This window comes from Ambystoma mexicanum, chromosome 13 (genome assembly GCF_040938575.1).
Source record: "Ambystoma mexicanum isolate Mex_15411 chromosome 13, UKY_AmexF1_1, whole genome shotgun sequence".
Classification (NCBI taxonomy): Eukaryota; Metazoa; Chordata; class Amphibia; order Caudata; family Ambystomatidae; genus Ambystoma; species Ambystoma mexicanum.
This window is the reverse complement of record NC_090938.1, coordinates 357,554,492-357,567,994: the sequence shown is the minus strand read 5'-3', so window position 1 is coordinate 357,567,994 and position 13,503 is coordinate 357,554,492. Positions and strand designations below refer to the sequence as shown.

At 43.8% G+C, this 13,503-nt stretch overlaps 10 non-coding genes across 10 annotated transcripts; 8 read left to right on the top strand and 2 right to left on the bottom strand.

The window, feature by feature from the left end:
• Positions 1 to 614: 614 nt before the first annotated feature.
• Positions 615 to 696, top strand: TRNAS-GCU (transfer RNA serine (anticodon GCU)). Its single transcript has one exon. It is a non-coding gene; the product is annotated as a tRNA-Ser (tRNA).
• Positions 697 to 1,242: 546 nt separating this feature from the next.
• On the top strand, positions 1,243 to 1,314 carry TRNAT-CGU (transfer RNA threonine (anticodon CGU)). The gene has a single exon. It is a non-coding gene; the product is annotated as a tRNA-Thr (tRNA).
• Positions 1,315 to 3,917: 2,603 nt separating this feature from the next.
• On the top strand, positions 3,918 to 3,989 carry TRNAT-UGU (transfer RNA threonine (anticodon UGU)). Its single transcript has one exon. It is a non-coding gene; the product is annotated as a tRNA-Thr (tRNA).
• A 687-nt stretch (positions 3,990 to 4,676) lies between these two features.
• TRNAS-GCU (transfer RNA serine (anticodon GCU)) lies at positions 4,677 to 4,758 on the top strand. The gene has a single exon. It is a non-coding gene; the product is annotated as a tRNA-Ser (tRNA).
• A 546-nt stretch (positions 4,759 to 5,304) lies between these two features.
• Positions 5,305 to 5,376, top strand: TRNAT-CGU (transfer RNA threonine (anticodon CGU)). The gene has a single exon. It is a non-coding gene; the product is annotated as a tRNA-Thr (tRNA).
• Positions 5,377 to 7,715: 2,339 nt separating this feature from the next.
• TRNAI-UAU (transfer RNA isoleucine (anticodon UAU)) lies at positions 7,716 to 7,810 on the bottom strand. Its single transcript has 2 exons — positions 7,773 to 7,810; positions 7,716 to 7,751 (listed from the first exon to the last, which is right to left on the bottom strand). It is a non-coding gene; the product is annotated as a tRNA-Ile (tRNA).
• A 1,762-nt stretch (positions 7,811 to 9,572) lies between these two features.
• TRNAS-GCU (transfer RNA serine (anticodon GCU)) lies at positions 9,573 to 9,654 on the top strand. Its single transcript has one exon. It is a non-coding gene; the product is annotated as a tRNA-Ser (tRNA).
• Positions 9,655 to 10,200: 546 nt separating this feature from the next.
• On the top strand, positions 10,201 to 10,272 carry TRNAT-CGU (transfer RNA threonine (anticodon CGU)). The gene has a single exon. It is a non-coding gene; the product is annotated as a tRNA-Thr (tRNA).
• A 1,488-nt stretch (positions 10,273 to 11,760) lies between these two features.
• On the bottom strand, positions 11,761 to 11,855 carry TRNAI-UAU (transfer RNA isoleucine (anticodon UAU)). The gene is made up of 2 exons: positions 11,818 to 11,855; positions 11,761 to 11,796 (listed from the first exon to the last, which is right to left on the bottom strand). It is a non-coding gene; the product is annotated as a tRNA-Ile (tRNA).
• Positions 11,856 to 12,335: 480 nt separating this feature from the next.
• On the top strand, positions 12,336 to 12,412 carry TRNAS-GCU (transfer RNA serine (anticodon GCU)). The gene has a single exon. It is a non-coding gene; the product is annotated as a tRNA-Ser (tRNA).
• Positions 12,413 to 13,503: the final 1,091 nt, after the last annotated feature.

Here is a 13,503-nt window from a genome sequence, read left to right as displayed (position 1 = left end):
AATGGATTCGGGCCTATAACAAAGCCACAAGCGCAAGGTGTCTGAATAGTCTGTGGGGAAGGTCGGCTTTCTGGACCTAATTTCTTCAAGAAAAAGACCTTGATAATCTTGTGATGACAGATGCAGATGATCACGGTGAAGCCCTTACTCTATTGAACAGTACAGCGGTTCTGGGTTGCACGCCTTTCTCTATTTTCAGGGACGTTGATGTGGCAAAATTTAATTGGAAAAGGGTTATTGCCATCACTCACTATTTAAATTCAATGACATCACAGGAAGCAGCAGCATCTGAACTTTGATCTTGGCTGGAAACGTTGAATGATGCCAAACACTGGGAAACTGGAGCTTGCGTTATGCTGGTTTTACTACTAATGGTGTGCCATACGGAAGCTCAAGCACCTTCCTCTGGATTAGTGTTGTGAACCCTCCAGGAGCTCTTGTTATATTTTTCTGAACTTCAACTTGATGTGTTTATCTATCAATGGCCGGGTAAGGAAGAACGAGTCAACGATCTTGTTTCTACTATGACAAACATGATCTATTTTTCACTGACTTTGCACCACCATTGTTTTATCTCTTCTTTAAGCATGGGACTCGAGCACCGTTCCCAAACAGACGAGGTGGCCGAGTGGTTAAGGCGATGGACTGCTAATCCATTGTGCTCTGCACGCGTGGGTTCGAATCCCACCTTCGTAGTATTTTTTCTTTATAGTCTGCATTTAAACATAGACCAAAGTCTTTCAACCTCCCTGTGAAAGACAGGAATGAGTACAGATATGGAAATAGAGATGTAAAAATAAGTTCATTGGTGCAGGCGGAGAATGAAATTAGTCAAAGACTTTCCTCGTAGGTTTCCATTCTTTACTATTATAGGAGCCAAAATCAGCGCAGTTAGTAAATTCCCAAGCTTACATCCCAAATTCTTTTTTCTTTTAGTTGTCTGCCTTTTACATGTTCCTTTTGCCATCATTCTGACCTGCTATCTAAACTCATGAACCTGTTCAGCATCCTACTCAATACATACATACCCGTAAAAGTACATACTCAAACGCATACCGACAATGTATCACCAACATAAGCACACACGCTTTCGCAAATCAGATGTATGATGACGTACTGAACACATGCAGAGATATACAGCCATTTTTACACAACCAGAAATTCATATACCTGGAGATCTACCTAGGTAAAACCCATGGTTTCTTTGCACTTTCTGTTGTTGGCTGTGAGCAAGCAGCAGGTGGCCTTGTAGCTCAGTGGCAGAGCACTGGTCTCGTAAACCAGGGGTCATGAGTTCAAACCTCATCAGGGCCTCGGGCGGATTATTTTCAAAAAGCACGGGGAAGAGAAGCCAGAGTTGCACCATCTACAGAGAACCTTTTATGACGGGATGCATCCTCATAATTGAAGTCTTCCACAGAAGGAGTGAAATAGAGTTCGAGAGGAAGGCCTAATGTTTTCAGGCAAAGACTGACAAAAACCTTGCAATGTCGCATGTAGCTGCTTTGGTGAAAAGACTGTTCAAGTTCACAATGCAACGGAGGGGTGTTCCCCATCTCCATACAATCATCTCTTTGATAATGTAAACGTGCCAGGCGTGTTGAAAGACAAAGACAGACACAACCGCACATACCAGTTGAAGAAAGACAGCCAGCAAACACATTTGTATAGAGGTAAGCAAGCCTCAATTAGAGATGTGAGTCCCTCCGTTTCTGCGGGAGTCCACAAGTTTAATAAAAAATGAACACATATCTTTCATGTTCTAATGATTACCAATCTTTCTGATTAGCTCTGCATAGCTCCAATGGCTATGTGTGTGTGTGTGTGTATGTGCCCGTGTGTGTAGGGGAAGGGGTCGGTAGATGTGTTCACGCAGAGCAAGTTGCATACATCGCCAACAGCCATTCTCTCCTGCTCCTGTGCATCCAGTTCGGAAGCGAACCCACCCAATTGTTCTATATGTCTGCTACCCTGACCGCATTCACACATCATTGGCTATTAGTATGCAGCTTGTGGGCGCTGTCAATGGGATATAAGCACCATTCCCCATGTCTGCAATAGCTAGACCAGATTCTGAGGTATGATGAGCAGGGGTCCAGGCACTTCGCCTGACGAACGCCGGGCTTAGCCCTGCCGGGCCTAGCCCTGAGGGGCCTAACTGGGCATGGCCCTGTGTAAGGTAGGGTGAGCAGGGGACCACTTGCAACTAACCTTCGGCACCAATCAGGCATGGAGAGGTCTGTGCAAATGCCCAGCCCTTTAGCAATCTCGATCTGCAAAACCTTCAACTCCTAATTCTCATGGCTCCCAGAAGCCCTAGCCCATATGCAAATGAGGCGAGTTCCTATCAGCATCCTTGTTCTGCTTGATTTTATCAAAGTGACTGCCTGATTAGTGAAAGGGTATTTATTCTCAGAGGTTTGCTTCAAAGGCGATAATGCAGTAAATAGACAACATTATTCTTTGTAAGTTGATATTGTCTCCTGGATCCTACTCCAGTAACCCTTTTTCTACCTTTACAAATGTCTTCCGTAAGTGGTGCTCAGCAGAAAATGGAGTATAATAACAGTTGACATTTTTTATTTTCTGTTCTATTTTCAAAAACCCTCCGTAGCTGTATTTAAAGCGCAAACACCCCATAAATAACTTGCAATGAGTATTCCATGTCTAAAAGGCAGAGGAGCTGTCATACAACATTAACTGACAATCAAGGAAACCTTGAGGTGAACCAAAAAATGTCCAGAACATTTATTGGTTCAATAATTCAGTTGTGAGGTGAATTAGTAAAAAGTTCCAAAGTTGCTCCAGGTGAGGCTTCAACTCACAACCTGGGCATTGCTCACTGCATGTACTGCTGTATAAGTACCGCCCGCTAACCGATTGCGCCACTGGAGCTGCTGTGTTTTGGTTTTCGACATGAAACTACACCCACAAACACACACACGAGTGTACAAAAGCACCCACAAGCTCTGGCATTGTCTTTTTAGCTGACACCAAATTATGGGTGCCTTGTAGTGCCCATATTGTGCCACTGGAGCTTACCTTTTAGCCTGATATACACTTTGCCACTGATGTTCAGCCAATGGTGCAGTCAAATGTCCCTTCTACATTTTTGTCATGCTGCAGGCAGTGCCACTGGAGCCAGCATGATGCTCTTCCTCATATTCAACACGTGTCAATTGAAACACCTCCCAATGTCATCTTGGCGATGCCTATAAACACCCCAGGACTTTGATGAATTTTTCTCAACAGCAAGTGAGGCAGTTTTCCTGCAAACGGCTGGATGTACCTCAACAAGGAACGCATTGTGGTTCTATTTTGAAGATGTTTGTGTTATTACCTGTAAAGACTTGAATGCCTAACATAATCCCTGTAGACGAGGTGGCCGAGTGGTTAAGGTGATGGATTGCTAATCTGCTGTACACGCGTGGTTTCGAATCCCACCTTCGTCGATTTTAACTTTTGAAATCTTTTTTAAACATCTGCATTGCTCTAAGCACCATTGCCATTGGCTTTCAAAGAACATACAGACAAAAGTGAAAATATGCATGTTAGTTGATTAAGAAGGACACAAACAAGGTTGTCGTGTTACTGGCAGGAATGCAATCTGCTGTGCTTGACTACCCTTTGAGCCAGAATCCAGATAGAAATTTAAAAAAGCAAAGGTAATATCCATATTGTCTCTCTGCTGCCATGTACATGTTTTTTTCAACTTTCACGCATCACATCTCCTCATTAGTCACCCTAAAATTGCGCGGAATACGCACAAATTAGCTGCTCCTCAAAAAATCGGCCAGAAAAAAACAGGTCAAATCACAATCATATACATACATTCTCACACACCCTTCAAATATATCTACCCAGTAAACATCATGTTGTGTGCTCGTTGTGTTGCTGTTATGCGTCAGAACCTGAGGGGCTCTGTAGCTCAGTGGCAGAGCACTGGTCTTGTAAACCAGGGGTCGTGAGTTCGATCCTCATCAGGGCCTCCAAATGGTAATTTTCTTGAACATTGTTGAATAGGAACTGATATTGCACATTGTACCTGTGCAACCTTTTACCAATGGATTCGGGCCTATAACAAAGCCACAAGCGCAAGGTGTCTGAATAGTCTGTGGGGAAGGTCGGCTTTCTGGACCTAATTTCTTCAAGAAAAAGACCTTGATAATCTTGTGATGACAGATGCAGATGATCACGGTGAAGCCCTTACTCTATTGAACAGTACAGCGGTTCTGGGTTGCACGCCTTTCTCTATTTTCAGGGACGTTGATGTGGCAAAATTTAATTGGAAAAGGGTTATTGCCATCACTCACTATTTAAATTCAATGACATCACAGGAAGCAGCAGCATCTGAACTTTGATCTTGGCTGGAAACGTTGAATGATGCCAAACACTGGGAAACTGGAGCTTGCGTTATGCTGGTTTTACTACTAATGATGTGCCATACGGAAGCTCAAGCACCTTCCTCTGGATTAGTCTTGTGAACCCTCCAGGAGCTCTTGTTATATTTTTCTGAACTTCAACTTGATGTGTTTATCTATCAATGGCCGGGTAAGGAAGAACGAGTCAACGATCTTGTTTCTACTATGACAAACATGATCTATTTTTCACTGACTTTGCACCACCATTGTTTTATCTCTTCTTTAAGCATGGGACTCGAGCACCGTTCCCAAACAGACGAGGTGGCCGAGTGGTTAAGGCGATGGACTGCTAATCCATTGTGCTCTGCACGCGTGGGTTCGAATCCCACCTTCGTTGTATTTTTTCTTTATAGTCTGCATTTAAACATAGACCAAAGTCTTTCAACCTCCCTGTGAAAGACAGGAATGAGTACAGATATGGAAATAGAGATGTAAAAATAAGTTCATTGGTGCAGGCGGAGAATGAAATTAGTCAAAGACTTTCCTCGTAGGTTTCCATTCTTTACTATTATAGGAGCCAAAATCAGCGCAGTTAGTAAATTCCCAAGCTTACATCCCAAATTCTTTTTTCTTTTAGTTGTCTGCCTTTTACATGTTCCTTTTGCCATCATTCTGACCTGCTATCTAAACTCATGAACCTGTTCAGCATCCTACTCAGTACATACATACCCGTAAAAGTACATACTCAAACGCATACCGACAATGTATCACCAACATAAGCACACACGCTTTCGCAAATCAGATGTATGATGACGTACTGAACACATGCAGAGATATACAGCCATTTTTACACAACCAGAAATTCATATACCTGGAGATCTACCTAGGTAAAACCCATGGTTTCTTTGCACTTTCTGTTGTTGGCTGTGAGCAAGCAGCAGGTGGCCTTGTAGCTCAGTGGCAGAGCACTGGTCTCGTAAACCAGGGGTCATGAGTTCAAACCTCATCAGGGCCTCGGGCGGATTATTTTCAAAAAGCACGGGGAAGAGAAGCCAGAGTTGCACCATCTACAGAGAACATTTTATGACGGGATGCATCCTCATCATTGAAGTCTTCCACAGAAGGAGTGAAATAGAGTTCGAGAGGAAGGCCTAATGTTTTCAGGCAAAGACTGACAAAAACCTTGCAATGTCGCATGTAGCTGCTTTGGTGAAAAGACTGTTCAAGTTCACAATGCAACGGAGGGGTGTTCCCCATCTCCATACAATCATCTCTTTGATAATGTAAACGTGCCAGGCGTGTTGAAAGACAAAGACAGACACAACCGCACATACCAGTTGAAGAAAGACAGCCAGCAAACACATTTGTATAGAGGTAAGCAAGCCTCAATTAGAGATGTGAGTCCCTCCGTTTCTGCGGGAGTCCACAAGTTTAATAAAAAATGAACACATATCTTTCATGTTCTAATGATTACCAATCTTTCTGATTAGCTCTGCATAGCTCCAATGGCTATGTGTGTGTGTGTGTGTGTATGTGCCCGTGTGTGTAGGGGAAGGGGTCGGTAGATGTGTTCACGCAGAGCAAGTTGCATACATCGCCAACAGCCATTCTCTCCTGCTCCTGTGCATCCAGTTCGGAAGCGAACCCACCCAATTGTTCTATATGTCTGCTACCCTGACCGCATTCACACATCATTGGCTATTAGTGTGCAGCTTGTGGGCGCTGTCAATGGGATATAAGCACCATTCCCCATGTCTGCAATAGCTAGACCAGATTCTGAGGTATGATGAGCAGGGGTCCAGGCACTTCGCCTGACGAACGCCGGGCTTAGCCCTGCCGGGCCTAGCCCTGAGGGGCCTAACTGGGCATGGCCCTGTGTAAGGTAGGGTGAGCAGGGGACCACTTGCAACTAACCTTCGGCACCAATCAGCACCATCTACAGAGAACATTTTATGACGGGATGCATCCTCATCATTGAAGTCTTCCACAGAAGGAGTGAAATAGAGTTCGAGAGGAAGGCCTAATGTTTTCAGGCAAAGACTGACAAAAACCTTGCAATGTCGCATGTAGCTGCTTTGGTGAAAAGACTGTTCAAGTTCACAATGCAACGGAGGGGTGTTCCCCATCTCCATACAATCATCTCTTTGATAATGTAAACGTGCCAGGCGTGTTGAAAGACAAAGACAGACACAACCGCACATACCAGTTGAAGAAAGACAGCCAGCAAACACATTTGTATAGAGGTAAGCAAGCCTCAATTAGAGATGTGAGTCCCTCCGTTTCTGCGGGAGTCCACAAGTTTAATAAAAAATGAACACATATCTTTCATGTTCTAATGATTACCAATCTTTCTGATTAGCTCTGCATAGCTCCAATGGCTATGTGTGTGTGTGTGTCTAGGGGAAGGGGTCGGTAGATGTGTTCACGCAGAGCAAGTTGCATACATCGCCAACAGCCATTCTCTCCTGCTCCTGTGCATCCAGTTCGGAAGCGAACCCACCCAATTGTTCTATATGTCTGCTACCCTGACCGCATTCACACATCATTGGCTATTAGTATGCAGCTTGTGGGCGCTGTCAATGGGATATAAGCACCATTCCCCATGTCTGCAATAGCTAGACCAGATTCTGAGGTATGATGAGCAGGGGTCCAGGCACTTCGCCTGACAAACGCCGGGCTTAGCCCTGCCGGGCCTAGCCCTGAGGGGCCTAACTGGGCATGGCCCTGTGTAAGGTAGGGTGAGCAGGGGACCACTTGCAACTAACCTTCGGCACCAATCAGGCATGGAGAGGTCTGTGCAAATGCCCAGCCCTTTAGCAATCTCGATCTGCAAAACCTTCAACTCCTAATTCTCATGGCTCCCAGAAGCCCTAGCCCATATGCAAATGAGGCGAGTTCCTATCAGCATCCTTGTTCTGCTTGATTTTATCAAAGTGACTGCCTGATTAGTGAAAGGGTATTTATTCTCAGAGGTTTGCTTCAAAGGCGATAATGCAGTAAATAGACAACATTATTCTTTGTAAGTTGATATTGTCTCCTGGATCCTACTCCAGTAACCCTTTTTCTACCTTTACAAATGTCTTCCGTAAGTGGTGCTCAGCAGAAAATGGAGTATAATAACAGTTGACATTTTTTATTTTCTGTTCTATTTTCAAAAACCCTCCGTAGCTGTATTTAAAGCGCAAACACCCCATAAATAACTTGCAATGAGTATTCCATGTCTAAAAGGCAGAGGAGCTGTCATACAACATTAACTGACAATCAAGGAAACCTTGAGGTGAACCAAAAAATGTCCAGAACATTTATTGGTTCAATAATTCAGTTTTGAGGTGAATTAGTAAAAAGTTCCAAAGTTGCTCCAGGTGAGGCTTGAACTCACAACCTCGGCATTGCTCACTGCATGTACTGCTGTATAAGTACCGCGCGCTAACCGATTGCGCCACTGGAGCTGCTGTGTTTTGGTTTTCGACATGAAACTACACCCACAAACACACACACAAGTGTACAAAAGCACCCACAAGCTCTGGCATTGTCTTTTTAGCTGACACCAAATTATGGGTGCCTTGTAGTGCCCATATTGTGCCACTGGAGCTTACCTTTTAGCCTGATATACACTTTGCCACTGATGTTCAGCCAATGGTGCAGTCAAATGTCCCTTCTACATTTTTGTCATGCTGCAGGCAGTGCCACTGGAGCCAGCATGATGCTCTTCCTCATATTCAACACGTGTCAATTGAAACACCTCCCAATGTCATCTTGGCGATGCCTATAAACACCCCAGGACTTTGATGAATTTTTCTCAACAGCAAGTGAGGCAGTTTTCCTGCAAACGGCTGGATGTACCTCAACAAGGAACGCATTGTGGTTCTATTTTGAAGATGTTTGTGTTATTACCTGTAAAGACTTGAATGCCTAACATAATCCCTGTAGACGAGGTGGCCGAGTGGTTAAGGGGATAGACTGCTAATCTACTGTACACGCGTGGTTTCGAATCCCACCTTTGTCGATTTTAACTTTTGAAATCTTTTTTAAACATCTGCATTGCTCTAAGCACCATTGCCATTGGCTTTCAAAGAACATACAGACAAAAGTGAAAATATGCATGTTAGTTGATTAAGAAGGACACAAACAAGGTTGTCGTGTTACTGGCAGGAATGCAATCTGCTGTGCTTGACTACCCTTTGAGCCAGAATCCGGATAGAAATTTAAAAAAGCAAAGGTAATATCCATATTGTCTCTCTGCTGCCATGTACATGTTTTTTTCAACTTTCACGCATCACATCTCCTCATTAGTCACCCTAAAATTGCACGGAATACGCACAAATTAGCTGCTCCTCAAAAAATCGGCCAGAAAAAAACAGGTCAAATCACAATCATATACATACATTCTCACACACCCTTCAAATATGTCTACCCAGTAAACATCATGTTGTGTGCTCGTTGTGTTGCTGTTATGCGTCGTAACCTGAGGGGCTCTGTAGCTCAGTGGCAGAGCACTGGTCTTGTCGATCCTCATCAGGGCCTCCAAATGGTAATTTTCTTGAACATTGTTGAATAGGAACTGATATTGCACATTGTACCTGTGCAACCTTTTACCAATGGATTCGGGCCTATAACAAAGCCACAAGCGCAAGGTGTCTGAATAGTCTGTGGGGAAGGTCGGCTTTCTGGACCTAATTTCTTCAAGAAAAAGACCTTGATAATCTTGTGATGACAGATGCAGATGATCACGGTGAAGCCCTTACTCTATTGAACAGTACAGCGGTTCTGGGTTGCACGCCTTTCTCTATTTTCAGGGACGTTGATGTGGCAAAATTTAATTGGAAAAGGGTTATTGCCATCACTCACTATTTAAATTCAATGACATCACAGGAAGCAGCAGCATCTGAACTTTGATCTTGGCTGGAAACGTTGAATGATGCCAAACACTGGGAAACTGGAGCTTGCGTTATGCTGGTTTTACTACTAATGGTGTGCCATACGGAAGCTCAAGCACCTTCCTCTGGATTAGTGTTGTGAACCCTCCAGGAGCTCTTGTTATATTTTTCTGAACTTCAACTTGATGTGTTTATCTATCAATGGCCGGGTAAGGAAGAACGAGTCAACGATCTTGTTTCTATTATGACAAACATGATCTATTTTTCACTGACTTTGCACCACCATTGTTTTATCTCTTCTTTAAGCATGGGACTCGAGCACCGTTCCCAAACAGACGAGGTGGCCGAGTGGTTAAGGCGATGGACTGCTAATCCATTGTGCTCTGCACGCGTGGGTTCGAATCCCACCTTCGTCGTATTTTTTCTTTATAGTCTGCATTTAAACATAGACCAAAGTCTTTCAACCTCCCTGTGAAAGACAGGAATGAGTACAGATATGGAAATAGAGATGTAAAAATAAGTTCATTGGTGCAGGCGGAGAATGAAATTAGTCAAAGACTTTCCTCGTAGGTTTCCATTCTTTACTATTATAGGAGCCAAAATCAGCGCAGTTAGTAAACTCCCAAGCTTACATCCCAAATTCTTTTTTCTTTTAGTTGTCTGCCTTTTACATGTTCCTTTTGCCATCATTCTGACCTGCTATCTAAACTCATGAACCTGTTCAGCATCCTACTCAATACATACATACCCGTAAAAGTACATACTCAAACGCATACCGACAATGTATCACCAACATAAGCACACACGCTTTCGCAAATCAGATGTATGATGACGTACTGAACACATGCAGAGATATACAGCCATTTTTACACAACCAGAAATTCATATACCTGGAGATCTACCTAGGTAAAACCCATGGTTTCTTTGCACTTTCTGTTGTTGGCTGTGAGCAAGCAGCAGGTGGCCTTGTAGCTCAGTGGCAGAGCACTGGTCTCGTAAACCAGGGGTCATGAGTTCAAACCTCATCAGGGCCTCGGGCGGATTATTTTCAAAAAGCACGGGGAAGAGAAGCCAGAGTTGCACCATCTACAGAGAACCTTTTATGACGGGATGCATCCTCATAATTGAAGTCTTCCACAGAAGGAGTGAAATAGAGTTCGAGAGGAAGGCCTAATGTTTTCAGGCAAAGACTGACAAAAACCTTGCAATGTCGCATGTAGCTGCTTTGGTGAAAAGACTGTTCAAGTTCACAATGCAACGGAGGGGTGTTCCCCATCTCCATACAATCATCTCTTTGATAATGTAAACGTGCCAGGCGTGTTGAAAGACAAAGACAGACACAACCGCACATACCAGTTGAAGAAAGACAGCCAGCAAACACATTTGTATAGAGGTAAGCAAGCCTCAATTAGAGATGTGAGTCCCTCCGTTTCTGCGGGAGTCCACAAGTTTAATAAAAAATGAACACATATCTTTCATGTTCTAATGATTACCAATCTTTCTGATTAGCTCTGCATAGCTCCAATGGCTATGTGTGTGTGTGTGTGTGTATGTGCCCGTGTGTGTAGGGGAAGGGGTCGGTAGATGTGTTCACGCAGAGCAAGTTGCATACATCGCCAACAGCCATTCTCTCCTGCTCCTGTGCATCCAGTTCGGAAGCGAACCCACCCAATTGTTCTATATGTCTGCTACCCTGACCGCATTCACACATCATTGGCTATTAGTATGCAGCTTGTGGGCGCTGTCAATGGGATATAAGCACCATTCCCCATGTCTGCAATAGCTAGACCAGATTCTGAGGTATAATGAGCAGGGGTCCAGGCACTTCGCCTGACAAACGCCGGGCTTAGCCCTGCCGGGCCTAGCCCTGAGGGGCCTAACTGGGCATGGCCCTGTGTAAGGTAGGGTGAGCAGGGGACCACTTGCAACTAACCTTCGGCACCAATCAGGCATGGAGAGGTCTGTGCAAATGCCCAGCCCTTTAGCAATCTCGATCTGCAAAACCTTCAACTCCTAATTCTCATGGCTCCCAGAAGCCCTAGCCCATATGCAAATGAGGCGAGTTCCTATCAGCATCCTTGTTCTGCTTGATTTTATCAAAGTGACTGCCTGATTAGTGAAAGGGTATTTATTCTCAGAGGTTTGCTTCAAAGGCGATAATGCAGTAAATAGACAACATTATTCTTTGTAAGTTGATATTGTCTCCTGGATCCTACTCCAGTAACCCTTTTTCTACCTTTACAAATGTCTTCCGTAAGTGGTGCTCAGCAGAAAATGGAGTATAATAACAGTTGACATTTTTTATTTTCTGTTCTATTTTCAAAAACCCTCCGTAGCTGTATTTAAAGCGCAAACACCCCATAAATAACTTGCAATGAGTATTCCATGTCTAAAAGGCAGAGGAGCTGTCATACAACATTAACTGACAATCAAGGAAACCTTGAGGTGAACCAAAAAATGTCCAGAACATTTATTGGTTCAATAATTCAGTTTTGAGGTGAATTAGTAAAAAGTTCCAAAGTTGCTCCAGGTGAGGCTTGAACTCACAACCTCGGCATTGCTCACTGCATGTACTGCTGTATAAGTACCGCGCGCTAACCGATTGCGCCACTGGAGCTGCTGTGTTTTGGTTTTCGACATGAAACTACACCCACAAACACACACACAAGTGTACAAAAGCACCCACAAGCTCTGGCATTGTCTTTTTAGCTGACACCAAATTATGGGTGCCTTGTAGTGCCCATATTGTGCCACTGGAGCTTACCTTTTAGCCTGATATACACTTTGCCACTGATGTTCAGCCAATGGTGCAGTCAAATGTCCCTTCTACATTTTTGTCATGCTGCAGGCAGTGCCACTGGAGCCAGCATGATGCTCTTCCTCATATTCAACACGTGTCAATTGAAACACCTCCCAATGTCATCTTGGCGATGCCTATAAACACCCCAGGACTTTGATGAATTTTTCTCAACAGCAAGTGAGGCAGTTTTCCTGCAAACGGCTGGATGTACCTCAACAAGGAACGCATTGTGGTTCTATTTTGAAGATGTTTGTGTTATTACCTGTAAAGACTTGAATGCCTAACGTAATCCCTGTAGACGAGGTGGCCGAGTGGTTAAGGCGATGGACTGCTAATCTACTGTACACGCGTGGTTTCGAATCCCACCTTTGTCGATTTTAACTTTTGAAATCTTTTTTAAACATCTGCATTGCTCTAAGCACCATTGCCATTGGCTTTCAAAGAACATACAGACAAAAGTGAAAATATGCATGTTAGTTGATTAAGAAGGACACAAACAAGGTTGTCGTGTTACTGGCAGGAATGCAATCTGCTGTGCTTGACTACCCTTTGAGCCAGAATCCGGATAGAAATTTAAAAAAGCAAAGGTAATATCCATATTGTCTCTCTGCTGCCATGTACATGTTTTTTTCAACTTTCACGCATCACATCTCCTCATTAGTCACCCTAAAATTGCACGGAATTCGCACAAATTAGCTGCTCCTCAAAAAATCGGCCAGAAAAAAACAGGTCAAATCACAATCATATACATACATTCTCACACACCCTTCAAATATGTCTACCCAGTAAACATCATGTTGTGTGCTCGTTGTGTTGCTGTTATGCGTCGTAACCTGAGGGGCTCTGTAGCTCAGTGGCAGAGCACTGGTCTTGTCGATCCTCATCAGGGCCTCCAAATGGTAATTTTCTTGAACATTGTTGAATAGGAACTGATATTGCACATTGTACCTGTGCAACCTTTTACCAATGGATTCGGGCCTATAACAAAGCCACAAGCGCAAGGTGTCTGAATAGTCTGTGGGGAAGGTCGGCTTTCTGGACCTAATTTCTTCAAGAAAAAGACCTTGATAATCTTGTGATGACAGATGCAGATGATCACGGTGAAGCCCTTACTCTATTGAACAGTACAGCGGTTCTGGGTTGCACGCCTTTCTCTATTTTCAGGGACGTTGATGTGGCAAAATTTAATTGGAAAAGGGTTATTGCCATCACTCACTATTTAAATTCAATGACATCACAGGAAGCAGCAGCATCTGAACTTTGATCTTGGCTGGAAACGTTGAATGATGCCAAACACTGGGAAACTGGAGCTTGCGTTATGCTGGTTTTACTACTAATGGTGTGCCATACGGAAGCTCAAGCACCTTCCTCTGGATTAGTGTTGTGAACCCTCCAGGAGCTCTTGTTATATTTTTCTGAACTTCAACTTGATGTGTTTATCTATCAATGGCCGGGTAAGGAAGAA